Source organism: Arvicanthis niloticus, chromosome 26 (genome assembly GCF_011762505.2).
Source record: "Arvicanthis niloticus isolate mArvNil1 chromosome 26, mArvNil1.pat.X, whole genome shotgun sequence".
NCBI lineage: Eukaryota > Metazoa > Chordata > Mammalia > Rodentia > Muridae > Arvicanthis > Arvicanthis niloticus.
Window position 1 is genome coordinate 26,636,758 of NC_133434.1, and position 14,684 is coordinate 26,651,441.

The window sequence follows — 14,684 nt, forward strand, 5'->3', positions numbered from 1 at the left end:
TCCCAAGACCAAAGTGTTTTTAAAAGTAATTTCTATAAAGGCAAATCAAGTTATAGAGGTTGTAAAATACTTGGCAAAGCCAAGTAGCTTTCACTGATTGGAATGTGAGGATGGCCTTTTATGATGATCTTCTGGGAGGTGGTTTATAAAGAATCAACTGGGGTCCTCTCAGAGAAATAAGGGCTGGAGTCCAGGGGCCCTTCTTGCCTTCTCTTTGCTGCATGGACCAGGATGCCACAAGACTGGCCAAGTAGGAGTGAGGCAGAGACCAGTCACAGAAAAGGGCTGTCTGTACCCTCCAGGTTGACTGAGATCTAGAGAGGCCTTGGTTGTCAACTTGGCCACACTTGCTTCTCACAGACGGGATATTGGTATCTCAACAAAGTCGTTTGACTAATATATTGCAGAAGTCAGAATCTGGTCCAGGCCACAGGTCTTTTGCCTCCTAGATTGATCCCCTTCTAGTTCTCTTGGTTCAAATAGAAAAGAAAAAAGTAAAAAAGGAAAAAAATTGGCCCAAATGTCTTCTGTCTCCCCACCTAGGCCACCCTACTCTTTTTCATTCCGATGCTTCGCCATGACCCTGACCGCCACAGTGTCATGAAGTTGCACTTTCTCCTTCTGCACTTGGAATGTGGACAGAGGACATCCATGTTTGCTAAACAGGGACACAGTCTGGAAAGGGTACAAGCCTTCCAGGGGAAGGGAATAGTCATAAGAAGAATTGGGGGGAAGTGGGGCATTGTTGCTGGGCAACCAACTTCTTCTGTTGCCTCGGTAACAGCCCCACCAGAGGGAGACTGTATGCAGAGTGTGCCTATGAGCTCCAGTCCCGGAAGCACCAGCTGGCTGGGTGTCCCTCCTGCACATATGGGAGGCCCCCAAGCAAGGTTACGCGACTCTTTCCCACTGCATCTCCTGTCTTCTGCACAATCCTTCAGCACAGAATCCAGACTACTGTCCACACACTCATTCACTCAACAAACATGCAGCCTATGGTGCCTTCATTGCATTCATATATACATATTCATATATACATATGCATCACTTTCTTAATCTGACATATGTGGCCCAGGTCTCCAAACATCTGGGAGATCCCTGGTTCCCTGATTCCTCACTACTTGAATTCTTTGCCAGAGACGTCAAAGGCCGGTGGTGTCTTCCTATGGAAGAAGGAAATTAACACAGACTCTGAAGGAAGGTAGACCATTAATCCACATTAGGCTTCTCACAGTCACATGTAATTCTAGCACCCACTTCTGGTGTCTATGGGTACCTTCACTCAAGTGTCTGTGTGTGTGTGTGTGTGTGTGTGTGTGTGTGTGTGTGTGTGTGTGTGTGTGTATTTGCACATAAATATCAGGCTGTAATCAAGTATGTAAGGCCGTTTCTTAATTAGTGATTAATAGGAGAGGGCCCAGACAATTGTGAGTGGCAGCATCCATGGGCTTGTGGTCCTGAATTCTATAAGAAAGCAGGCTGATCAAGCCATGGGAAGCAAGCCAGTTAGCAGCACCCATCCATGGACTCTGCATCAGCTCCTGCCTCCAGATTCCTGCCCTCCACAAATTCCTGCCTTTACTGCTTTTGGTGATGAACTGTTATTTGGAACCATGAACAAATTAACCTTATCTTTCCCAAGCTGCTTCTGGTCATGGTGTTTCATCACAGCAATGGTAACCCTGACTAAGACAGTTAGCAAGGGGCAGGCAGTCTGGGCTCCTCTTCTTGCTCAGAGACAGAAAGTTTCATCTCCAGCCAGACCCAGATCAATTGCTCTGGGAAGGCAGGTAGGGTCCCAAGGTCCCAAGCAATAGCTAGCAGGGCAGTCAGACAAGTAATCGTGCTTGTGTCTGACCAGAGAACCATGGAGTCACAGAAGGGTGAGCCTCCACCTCTGAGGGAGGAAAGGGGGAAAGGGTAGGCTGTGTAACACACTCCTAAGTCGCCATGCTCTTCTCTCCAGAACCTTGAGCAATACCCACTGAGGCAAAGGGAACATGCATGCAGTTGTGACTACACTACATCAGGGACTGTGTGGAGGGGAGTTACCAGGATCATGTTGGTGGTGCCAGATGGAACCCTGGGTCTTCCAAGAGAGAGATGAATGGTAGAAACAAGAGGCAGGAGTGCTGTGAGGAAAGGCCACGAAGCACGGCATCTACGCAGCCCCCTGCTTTGGACCTCTGACCTTCAGTGCTGTGAAAGGATACAGTGGCCTCACTTGCAAGCACCAAATGTGTGGTCGTTTGTTAGAGTGGACACAGAAAAGTAATAGGGGTTGGAGAATTTCTTGGAGGAGGTGATGTCTGGCAGAACTCTAAAGAATCAGGGATGAGTTCCTCCAGGGACAGAGAAACCTACTTGGACAAAGGCCAGGATGAGATTGCCTCTGGTCCACTGTGCTTTGGCGAGGTGGTGAGGGACAGACAGTGAGAGGACTTGGAAGCCATTGGCAGCGAGGAGAGGAAGGCAGTGGCCAGATCACACTGGGTGGGTGACCCAGGGATCAAGTGGGAGCCACTGAAGGTCTTAGGGAAAAGTAGCTGAGTCACACTTCAGGAGAAAGGACTGTCCCCTCGAGACTTGAGAACAGCAGGGATGGGATGAAGGGGCAGAAGGAAGAGCTCAGAGGGTGGGCCAGATGCTGGGGTGGGGGTGGGGGTAACCAACCAAGGGCTGTCTCCACCCATCCCACTGTGTGTGGGGAAGACAAAGAAAGAACAGGTAATTTGCAGCTTTTGGTTTTGCCAGTAGGTGGAGCCATTGGCCATATGGTGGCAGGGAGTCAGAAGTCTGGGGTAGCTGTAGGAAGGAACCCAGTGTCTCTGAGCAAAAATGCCCAGGAGGTGGGAAATCTTTACTGGATAGAGGAGGCTCCCCAGGGAACCTGTGGCTGCCAGGGTCCAGCTTATAGTCACTCAGTCCTCAGAACTCTCAGTTCCTTCTCCATCACTAAGTCTGCCTGCATGCTGCCATGTTTCCCACCACGACCATAATGGACTAAACCTCTGAAACTGTAAGCCAGCCCCAATTATATGTTGCCCTTTATAAGAGCTACCTTGGTCATGGTGTCTCTTTATAGCAATAAAAGCCTAACTAAGACACCCTGTCTCAATTATATAATACACACACACACACACACAAACACACTCCTTTTCGTCTGTAATTTCAATGTTTGCAACATATCCTAAAGAAATAACCAGAGGTCGGTGTGTTGGCCCAGCCTTTAATCCCAGCACTCAGGAGACAAAGACAAGCAGAACTCTGTGAGTTGGAGGACAGCCTGGTCTACAGAGCCAGTCTTGGACAGTCAGGGCTACACACAAAAACCCTGTCTAAAAAAATAAAAACCAGAAATATCTGTGTGCAGAGATGAACACGGGTCATTGTTTGTAGTTGCCAAAACTGAAACAGCCTCTTTAACAATTGGGTGACATTGAGGGTTATTATTCTGCTTAGAGAAAGGAATATTATGAACCTCTATAAGAAGTGTCTGAGGTGGGCATGGTGGTGCCTAGCTCTGTTCAGAGCCATCCTTGCTTAAATAGTGAGTGTGAAGGCATCCTGAGCTGTCTGTGACCTTGTCTTAACAAAGGAGAGATTTGGAAAAAAAACCAAAAACATGTAGTAAGTGAGGCTGTGTCTACAATGTTGCATCCTTAGATCATACAGCTTTGTTTTCAACCCTGATACACATAACAAACCCAGAAGAAACAAAAGCTGTCCAGATGGCTCACCTGACAGGGCTTCCAGCCAGGCCTAGAGAGGTGCCTTCCTTCTCTGGGCTGGGGACCACAGGATGCCAGGAGAGCACCCACTCAAGCAAGTTGACCTCTGACCTGGAAAATGTTCGCTATTGCATGAGCTATACCCCCAATAAATGAACAATAAAACATTGCACGGAAACTTATAAACAGGTTGTGAAAGGAAACTTCAACTCAGTTATTTCTAGGCTTTGGTGTTTTTGTCTCTGTTTTTTGTTTGTTTGTTTTTGTTTCTTTGTCATTTTCTGAACTTTACCACATTGTCTACAATAAGTAGACATACTTCAACATATAGAAAAAAATATCTGGTTAACCAAAAATATCCATGTTGAGATCAGATGCCAGCCAGGAAACAGCAGGGCTGGGACCTAAAGCCAGGCCTGACTCCAAACTGCAGCACCCCACACAAAGGAGCACCCCAGTGATATGAGTGGAGGGTACCAGGCCCACCCTGCTGGTGGACAGAGGTTCTGAGCAGTGGGTAGCCTTTGCTCACCATCCATTCCAGTCTAGAACAGGCTCAGCTGCCTTTCCCTTTCTCTGCTCTCTCCCCAGGCCTGAGACCAATCAACCCCACCATTTCTGAAGACCCTGTCTCTAGAAGGTGCAGTGACCCTGTCATGGGTACCAGGCAGAGCTGTGGCTGTGCCAAAGGAGCTCTGCTGCCCTCCTTGGCTTCAGCTCCACAGCAAGGGCCAATCACCACGGGCCATCTGCCTGGTTCCCCGCTCAGTCCCTGTCAGCCGTGCACCCTCCTCAGTTATCAGAACAACCTTAGAGCACTGTGGGAAAGGAAGCTACCCACAAAACAGACTGTCAGCTCTGCCCTGGGGCCTGGTACACAGGCACAGGGCAGACTCCATCAGGTGACTTTCATTCCTGGTGACTCCAGGCCTGAGATCTCTTCCTCTGTCCTGCAAGGTGGGGGGTTGAAGTGTCAAGATCCAACTTGCCTAAAAGGCTGAGCACTAAGGGTACTTGCTAATGGAGGACGGCTGATATCCCAGCCTGTGCGGCTGCCGCCTCTATGGGGCCAGAGAAGGCTCTAGAGGCAGTTGGAGTTTTACACAGGAACCAACAGAGGGGCCTAGAGAAGGAGTGGTCTCGGCTGAGGCAAGCCTGCCTATTTGTGGCAAAGTCATCAGAAGACTAGAAGAGGCAGCCCTCACCTTGTCTTCCGTCCCTTTCCTGAGCCTCTATCCTTGAGGTGACCCATGAGAACATGGCCCTGCTGCCACTTAGGACTGTGTTCCTTTTCCCTTCCCTGTCTGTCATCTTCAGTTTTGTTAGATAAACGCTAACTGAGTAGGCTTTGTCCAGAGTCCCTGCTTAAGGAAAAAATATCCCTGCAGCAGATTTGTCCAGTGCAGGAAGAGCCGCAGCCTGATCCCAGAATTAGAAACCTCGAAGGCTTTTGCTTTGAAAATTCTAGAGCTTTCTCACAGTGCCTCCGGAGACCCCGGCAGTGTCCGGGTGATTTGGAGAGCATCAGTGGATTCAAGACCAGCTAGTGGCCTCCCAAATCCCTGCATGCTCACATGTGTAAAGAGGCAGAGGGGCAGGGTCTGCAGCAGCAAGCAGGACCCAAGAGTGGAGCGGAAGGGACAGAGGAGACACCATTAGCTGTGGTAAGAAGCTCGTAAGCCCTTCTGTCTAGTTCTTTCTCTCGGTCCGAAGTTTCTGCAGGGACCTTTCAGGGTCTCCTGGGAAACACCAATCCATCCCTGCTCTGTCTGCAGGAGGCTTGGGACTCTGGAGATGTAGTTCCAGGAAGTGTCCACCAGAGGGCACAACGGCCACATTCTTCTGGATTCGGTGGCACAAATCACCAGCACAAGAGCTAGCACAGCTTCAAGGACTGTGGATCTGGAAGCTGGGGAATCAACTGAGATGCTGAGCCAGAGGAGTTCGAAATGCAAAGCGCTTATGATCAGCCTCACTCTGAGAAAGCCGACGCCGCCTCTACCGGTCTGTAGGCCTGACAGTCTTCTGAACCGCCAGGATGCTCAGGAGCCAGATTGTCCTCTGGGGAGTCAGTCCTTCAGGGAGACCTAAGGCAAGAGACAGAGGGCCATGCAGGCTGCTGCACTAGGGAGGCAGCAAAGCAAGAAAGTGAGGTTCCCCCAACAGCCCATCTTTAAGCTGTCTCCTATGTTCAGCTGGAGGGCAGGTTGCACTTGGGGACCCTGTGAGGGAAGAGACCACGTCCTGTGGCTCTGAAGCAACTTGGTAAGATGTTTGTGAGTGCATCTTCTGGGTTCCCAGTGGTACCATGGGGCGTGGCTCCTCACTGGCCCAAGGAACATTGTCAACAGGAAACCAGAGTGGAGCATTTACCTCAAAAGAACCACCGAGTCCTGTGGTTGTTACTGAGTCCCTCTCACTCAGACCCCAGCACGGCCCCCCTCAGCGATAACCGGGTGTCAGGAAAGGGGACTTGAGAGAGCTATTCCAGAACTGAGCAGGCATGAGGGAGTCCAGGGAGATGAGGTAGGGTAGGCAGGGAAGGACTTAGGAGTGAAAGGGGGGTAGGGTGAGGCTACATATGCCATGTCTGTCCCCTATCCCATTCTCCCAGACACCACGGTGCCCAGCTGCCATTTTGAAATACTTGGGCAGTGCCCACAGCTCCAGTCTCCCAGGCCCAGATGGCTGCCCCTTGCAGACTTGTGTGAGGGGTCACATGTCTGTGAGTGGAGTGTCTTCAGTGGGTTTGAGGATGTGAAGTGGTATCTCTCCATTAATGCATTTGATGGGCCTGTGTTTGTCCATGGAGATGTCTGTCCAGTAAGATGTTCAGCCATGAATGTGTGCATGGGCACATGCATATGTATGTGAGTGGGGGCAGCTTGTGCTCTTGTGTGCCTCACAGCTGTGCCCCCTCCTTAGCCACAAAGACAGCACTAACTATGTCCCCTGGCTCAGGGCCCAGGAGAAAGGCTGAGATGTTTTTCTCTTCTACTGGCTCTTTCCCATGTCCCACGTCTCTAGGACAATCTGAGAAAAGGTGGCTAACTGACACTCAGGGCTCTGCAGGACGACTTCGGGTGTTGGGCACCAAGTGGATTACAGAGTGGGAGTCGGGGGACACGGTGGACCCAGGAAGGAACAAGAGCCCTGAAGCAAAGCCCTGAGCCACTCCTCCCACTCCTCATGGTGACACTGAGCTGCCCTTCCTGAGTCTGGCGTTCTCAGTGCAAGGACTTGAAGGCACCCTTTGAAGGAAAGTCTCTATTTCCTTAAACAGTGCATTGTCCAGGCAGGAGGGGTGGCACATGCCTTTAGTCCCAGCACTTGGGAGGCAGAGGCAGGTGGATCTCTGTGAGCTCAAGGCCAGCCTGGTCTACATATCAAGTTCCAGGACTGTGTAGCCAGAGCTACACAGAGAAACCCTGTCCCAGGAAACAAGAGAGAAAGCTCATTAGATAGGACCACTGGCCACTCTTCCTGAGAATCTGAGTTGGGTTCCTAGAACCAATGTCAAGTTGTTCACAACCACTTGTAACACTAGCCCCAGTGGATTCCAGCGCCCTCTTCTGGACACTAGTGATATCACATGCACCCATAGACAAAAATAAATACATGGGCTCTATGGCTTCATTGGTATAGTGTTCCTAGATTAAAAAAAAAACAACAACTGGATTTCAGATCGTAAAAATTCTAACATAAATGAAGCACACATGCTTTACAGAAAGTACTTGCACTAAAACAGTTGCTCACTGTTCCTGTTCCTTGGAATTCAAATGTAACAAACCAGCCCGTGGTTTTCCTCGGTAACCTGGTCAGTGTATACTGAAGCCTGCCACAGATGCAAGAGGGATAAAATAAAAAGATAAATAAAGCGTTCCTCATAAATAATGACCAACGTCTGCAAATGGCATTAATTTAAAAATTGTTACAGAGACAAGAGAGACAAGAGAGACTTCTTTATGTTGCTAAAAGGTCAATCTATCAGAAGATTTAATGACTGTAAATGTATAAATGCACGACAACAGACCCCCAATATATTAGCAAATATTGACAAAACTGCAAGACTACAATGGTTAGGAATAGTGATGTCTCAGCATCGATAGCACATGGACCAGGTAAACAGGGGGCTAGTACCGAGGTAGAGGTCAAATCACAATCACTCAGAAGCATGTCAGCTCGTGCTGTGAGCATTCCTGTCAGTGGCCAGTGCAACTTAATCTCCATTGTTAGACATCAATTAAGAGGAGAGAAACCAATTTGACTGTACCTCTTGGAGGTGGGAGCAGTGGGGGAGGGGAAAGTTAATCAAGTCCTACAGCTGGAGCATGGGTCCCACCGGTGAGTGGGAATGTGGAGATATAAAAAAGGAGCAGAGCCCTGAATTAGGACAGGAAGTTTCTCTCACTGGGTGACATCCCACTACGCTTTGTGAGTGGTATGGCCCTCACCAGGTACCACCAAGCTCTGAACTACTCAGTGCTCTAACCTATGAGCCAGATAAACCTCTTTGGTTCATAAACTGCCCAGTCTGTTATAGCAACAGCAAACAGACTATTAACAGAGAAAGCTACAATGGTCCACTCAACCCCAGCAGAATCTAGCTTCTCCCCAAGCACACACAGGCAGTCTCCAGCATGGGTGCTAGGCTATGAGACAAAGCATGGTATATTTTAAAAATTGAAATGATCCAAAAGCACTTTTTTAAAACCACAGTGGACTACAACAAAAAACATCATAAGAAAAACTGGAGAATTCACAAATATATGGAAATTTAAACAATGTGTTCTTACATAACCAATGTGTTCATGAAAAAAATCACCAGTGAAGTGGAGGAGGGGAGATAAAATTCTGGAGACAAAACACAAACATAGCATATTAAGACTTGTAGGAACAACAACAAAAAGCCCGGCAGTGGTGGTGCAAGCCTTTAATCCCAGCACTTGGGAGGCAGAGGCAGGCAGATTTCTGAGTCAGAGGCCATCCTGGTCAAGTTCCAAGACAGCCAGGGCTACACTGAAAAATCCTGTCTCGAAAAAAGAAAAAACAAACAAAATATAAAAAGACTTGTAGGATCCAGCAGGCACTGTCCTTAGAGGGATATTCACAGCGACCTGTGCCTACATCCGATGAGAAGGTCCATGAACTCTCTCTATATCCCTAAGATATTGCAAAGTGAGGCACAGACTAAAGGCAGAGCAAGAGGGACAGGAACAGCATTAACTAGAACAGAGATGAAGAAATCAGACAGGAAAAACAGCAGAGAAAACCCAGGAGCCCAAAGGCTGGTTCTTTGAGACTCAGTCACAGGACTGACATACATGTACTGAGAATGACCAGGGAGGAAGATGCAATGTTCCCTTGCTCTCACTGAATGTGCGGTTCGTGGATTTGGCTATCCTAGCTTGCATCAGGGTCCCATCTCCACCACCAGCACACTAGGATTACAGGCCAGTTACCATTCCTATTCAGCTTTTACATGGGTGTTGGGGAACTGAACTCTGGTCCTCAAATGTATGTAGCAAGTGCTTCACTCTCTGAGCCATCTTCCCAGCCCTCTCTTTCTGAATTTTTACTTTTAAATTTCATATTTTGTTTTTGGTTTGTTTCATTTGTTGTTTTTCTTTGAGACAGGGTCTCTCCATTTAGTCCTGGCTTCCCTGGAACTTGCTTGCCATATAGACTAGGCTGGCCTCGAACTCAGAGATCCTCCTACCTCTGTCTCCCGAGTGCTGGGGTTAATGGTGTGCTCCACCATGCTCAGTGGCAGCAGAGGCACTCTTTCTTTCAACAAGGACCCTGAGCGATCAAGTTAGCAGTGTGGGGACTGGAAACCCTACTCCAGGATCCTTTGTTTGGAAAGGGGACAGCTCAACTCTTGGGATCAGATGCTCTCTTCAGACCACTGATTCAGACAGACACTTGTCTAGAGCCCTGAGGAACCTGGCCTGCTAGATATCCCATGTCTGGTCTCACTTTCTGGAACCTTCCAGCCAGGCTAGCAGCAAACTGCTGGGCCCTGCTGGAACACAGAGCCTTGGCTGATGTCCCCCAGGTCCCCTCCCCTCTAAGTCTGACTGTTTCTACTGCCACATGGTCCTAGCCCTCGGATAGCAGAGAGGCAGCTCAAGGGATGAGCAGGAGGAAGCCTTCCTGTGTTAATTGGTGCTAACGAATTCAGGCTGCTTAAGCCTTCTGGGCACCAAAGGGGAGGGTCCTGCAGAGATCCTAAACTCTAGCTAGTTTCTTCTGCAAACTCCATACCCTGTGGTTCCAGCTGCTCTTCCAGTCCAGCCCTCTCCCCTGACAGTGTCTATTCCTGCCCAGAGGCCTACTCTGTGACACTGGGCATAAGTCAAAGGTGATGGGACAGTGGCCCTGGGTGAACCTGACATGAGACATGTGCACATAAAATAATAAGGAGAAGGAAGGAATGAAAGAAGAAAGGTGTAGCCACCAGCGGCCATGGACAAACTGGGTTGACCTGAAAGGAGGGCTGGAAATGAAAAAGAGATAGAGGGGCAAAACACAGAGCCAAGACAAAGTTTCTGATGAAGGATCAAATTTTAATTTGCAGCACTTTGTATATATATGAGAAGCCCATGGAACTCGTCCACTGTTTCAGCTGGATTTTGTCACAAGGGAAGCTCACTGGGCAATCTATTCTTCTATTCAATCTATTCCTGTAGAAAGTTGGACTTGTAGCCAGGGTGGATAACTCCACCAGGGTCCTATTATAGCAAGGTCTATTGTGTAAACAAGGTCTTTCCAGGCTGCTCAAGGCTGGGGGAGAACACAATTGCCCCTTTTTAATTTTTAAAGATGAGCAGTACCAGTAGCTGGGCAGGGGCACAAGATTTACTTGTTTTCCATCATCCCCTTTAGGGTAGAGTAGCCGGGCAACTGTGTATGGTTTAGGCCAGTGTCTATATTGCTCCTTCTTACCCATCAAGAAGGACAAACATAGCAGTATTGATGCCTCTGTCTTAGGTTGATAGAAGCTCAAGAACACTCTTACCCATCTCTGACTACTGGCCTTCTATAGCACACTCTTTCCCATACAGATCAAAGATGCATATGAATTCAGACCAAAGGACCTGGGAGCACGCACTCAATGCATTTCTTCATAGTGGTGGATAACTGCCATGGTGAATAGCTGAGCTTGCTGAGACAATTCCTGTATGAAGACAACCAATCTGTTTAAGACACAAGGTCAAAAAGTCAAAGCAACCAGATTATAATTAATGGTCCAAGCAGTGTAGAAATTAAAGCTGTAAGTGGGAGTGTCCCAGGTTTCTAATCCTGCTTCTAATTGGCAAGGATCAAACACAAGGTCTGGCCACCAGGTATATGGGTGGTGACTTTGAGTATTGATAATAAACACTTGCTCTCCAGTAAGAGTGGAGACTACACTCCAGGTTAACTCGGCTGGCTGGTAAAGATTCTGAGCCATCTTCATCATTGGCATCATAATCATTAGGCTCAAGGTCTTGGTGTCTACTTGACAGAGCAATCGTTCAGGCAGCCATCAAGTTCCTTTTTTTTTTTTTTTTTTTTTGAGGAAAACAGACAAAACCATGGTCCCTAATTAAAAGAGGGTCGTGACCATTCCAAGTAGTAGGGACTCTCTTCATTTAATGCTGGTAAATGAGCTGGAACTGACTGGATGCCAGTGGTGATCTGCTGCAGACTGACTTTTAGCAACAGTTTGCAAAAAACTTAAAACAAATAAGACAAAAGCAAGGTGTGCTTTTGGTGACCTTGGAGAGCATAACTCCATCTCTTTTGTTTCTAAAAGCCAATTTTTCAGAGTTCCTTGCAAAGCCAGGACAGAAGCGCCAGTAGCTGCTCCTCCCACACTCACAGAGTTATGAAGATATTATTTTAAAGTTCTACAATATCTGTTTCACGATACTTTGAACTTGAGGAATATAAGGAATCCCAGTAATATGGATAATATTAAAATGTCAACAAAACATCTCAAATGCCTGACTGCAATAGCCAGTTCCATTATCTGTCTTAATCTGATTTGGAATGACCAGCATAGAGAAACAATGTAGGCAATGACTAAGTACACTTTTAGTTGCTTCTCCTGTTAAAGCAGTTGCAACTAGAAAGCCTGAAAGGGTGTCAAGTCACATGTACATATTTTAGTTTTTCAAAATCAGAAATGAGTAACATCCATTTGCCATAATTGATCAGATATAAGTCCTCAAGGATTAACACCATTATGAAGAAATTGAGGGTATTGAGAACAAGTTTTTACAAATGACGTGCATATTCCATAGAAATACGAAATTTTTGTCTCAATCTATTGCTATTTTGATGATCAAAGAATTTGATTTTATGGCCAATTGTTCCTGTGTAAGGCCTATAATGTGCCTGGTACACAAATCTGCTGTGGCATTGCCCTCTGGTCTGGGCAATCCAGTATAAGCTTTTAAATGTCCTGAATAGTTAGGAATAGTACATCTTTCTTAAATTAAGCTGTATTTGTACAAATAACTGTAAAATTTGAGAATTAGCAGTATCTAAAAGGAACAATTTCAAGCAATTGTAAGCTTCAGCTATGTATTGACTATCAGTATACTAATTGAAAGCTTGATGTTTCAACATTCCAAAAACAATGGCTATAGCAAGTAATTCAATTATTTGTGCTGAAGTAGGGGGAACTCAAGAAAATGAACATGTGATCCAATTACTTATACTGCCCTCCCATTAGATGAGTCATCTGTAAATACAGTAAACACGTTTTCTATTGACGTCACGCATAAGGTGACTAGAAATATAAAAGCATGCATAGAGGAAAAGTTATAACAACTTGTCGTTTGGATAATGATTGTCAAATTTGCCTGAAAGGTTTGCACATGCAATAGGCCAAATATCAGTATTCTGCAACAACCGATTTGGTTGCTGTTTGAAACAAGTGATGAACATTTCATCCAAAATACTTTTTGTGATTCTATCCTACAGTTTCATAGTAGCATGTTCAAACTTTACCTACAGACCAAGAAGAACGAATCCACATTAGTGGTCCCTTTGCCAAAGAACTTCTGTGAAACAGCCAACAATTGATAAGTCTGTATAATGTATCTGTTGTCGGCTAACAGCTTCCTCTACATTCTGCAAAGCTATTCCTCCCTCATCTGTAAATTGTCCAGGGGAATTAGGATTTGTATTCTTTTGAGAATATCAAACAGAGTTGTCTCTAGTGGCAAGTTAAAGATGAGGTCTTAACCAATTAATAGTTTTCCTAACAATTTTTCAAAATCATTAAAAGTTAACTATCTTTTTTTGCATGTACACCTGCAAGCCAGAAGAGGGCACTAGATGCCTTTACAGATGGTTGTGAGCCACCATGTGGTTGCTGGGAATTGAACTCAGGACCTCTGGAAGAGCAGTCAGTGCTTTAACTGCTGAGCCATCTCTCCAGTCCCAACTATGTTTTATTATTGGAATTTTCTGTGCCAAAATCTGCTTAGAATATGACTAATGTCCCAAATATTAAAAAGACATTGCCTGTGAATCTTTTCTGGAGCAACAAGCACTCCTGAAAATTTTAAAGCTCGTTGTATGAGAGCAAAGGCTTGCAGTAAAACTCCTTCAGAGGATCAGCCAATGAAATATCCATATAATGAATAATATACACGGAAGGATTCAAAGTCCTAGCTTCTTGTATTAACGCAGAAACAAACTTTTTATATAATGAGGAGCTATTAGCCATTCCCTGTGGCAAACGTTTCCAATGCTATCACGTCATGGGTTCTTTAAAGCTACAATCAGAGTCACTAAATGCAAACCTCCCACAGTCACCAGGATGCAAAGGAGCAGCATCAAAACAATCCTCCAAGTCCATGATAATTCTATGTGCATTTCCTGGAATGGCAGCTGGGATTAAAAGTATAAACAACCACATGTGACCCTTGGCATCCAAGAGTCAGAGAAAAGCTCCACTGTGTGGTTAAGATGCTGATGCTGAATCATCTTTCTCCTGATTTATAAAACCCAGAACATCCAGTGACCTTTACTCATCATTGGATTCCTTGTTCTTTAATCGTGAGCATCAATCAAGACATTTATTTTACTTGAAGGTAAGTGATACATGGCTGGGGGAGAACAGAGGAACTAGCTAGCCCCAGTGCTCAAGGCTGGTTACAATTTTCCAGCCAGAGAGCTAAGAAGGTGCATGTTTGGGGCTATGAATTAAACTGACATAAGATAGATGAATTGGGATGTTGGGTTGTGTGTGGGTCCTGCCTCTGTCTTGCCACATGGCTACAGCCAAGACCGAAGTGGAGGCATTGGAGCTAGATTTGCTGGCAGCAGAAAGGGTGGAGGGGGAGAAAGAGCTTCTTCTGGGTGATAGAAGCTGTCAGGAGCAGCCATCGTTCTGAAAGAATTTGGATGTCAATGTCTCCCACAGAAGTACAGCTTTTCAGCACTCCTATGCCTTTGGTTCCTCAGAATAGCTGCCTCAAAATACATCAAGGAAGTATATTTTGGAGTGGCATATTCTAGTCTCCTAAAGTCATATTTTTGGGTGGTATGCAGAGTTCCAAAAAGTAAAAAAGCAGAGGCAAGGAGAATCAATGGCTTCAGTACAATCAGGGTCCTCAAGAGCTGTGCAGTGAGGAAGAACAGCACCCTTACCTCGTCCTTCTGGCGGGATAAGACATGAATCAGGAATACAGAACACAGAGATGGTGTCTGACTTGAATTGGAGCAGATGTTCCCTGGACCTTGCAAAGACCCAGTATTTCAAAAACATCTTACTTACATATGGTGTGTGTGTGTGTGTGTGTGTGTGTGTGTGTGTGTGTAGCTGTGTAGGTGTGTGCGTGTGCGTGCGTGCGTGTGTGTGTGTGTGTCTGTGTGTGTGTGTGTGTGTGTGTGTGTGTGTGTGTGTGTAGCTGTGTGTGTGTGTGTGTGTGTGTGTGTGTCTGTGTGTGT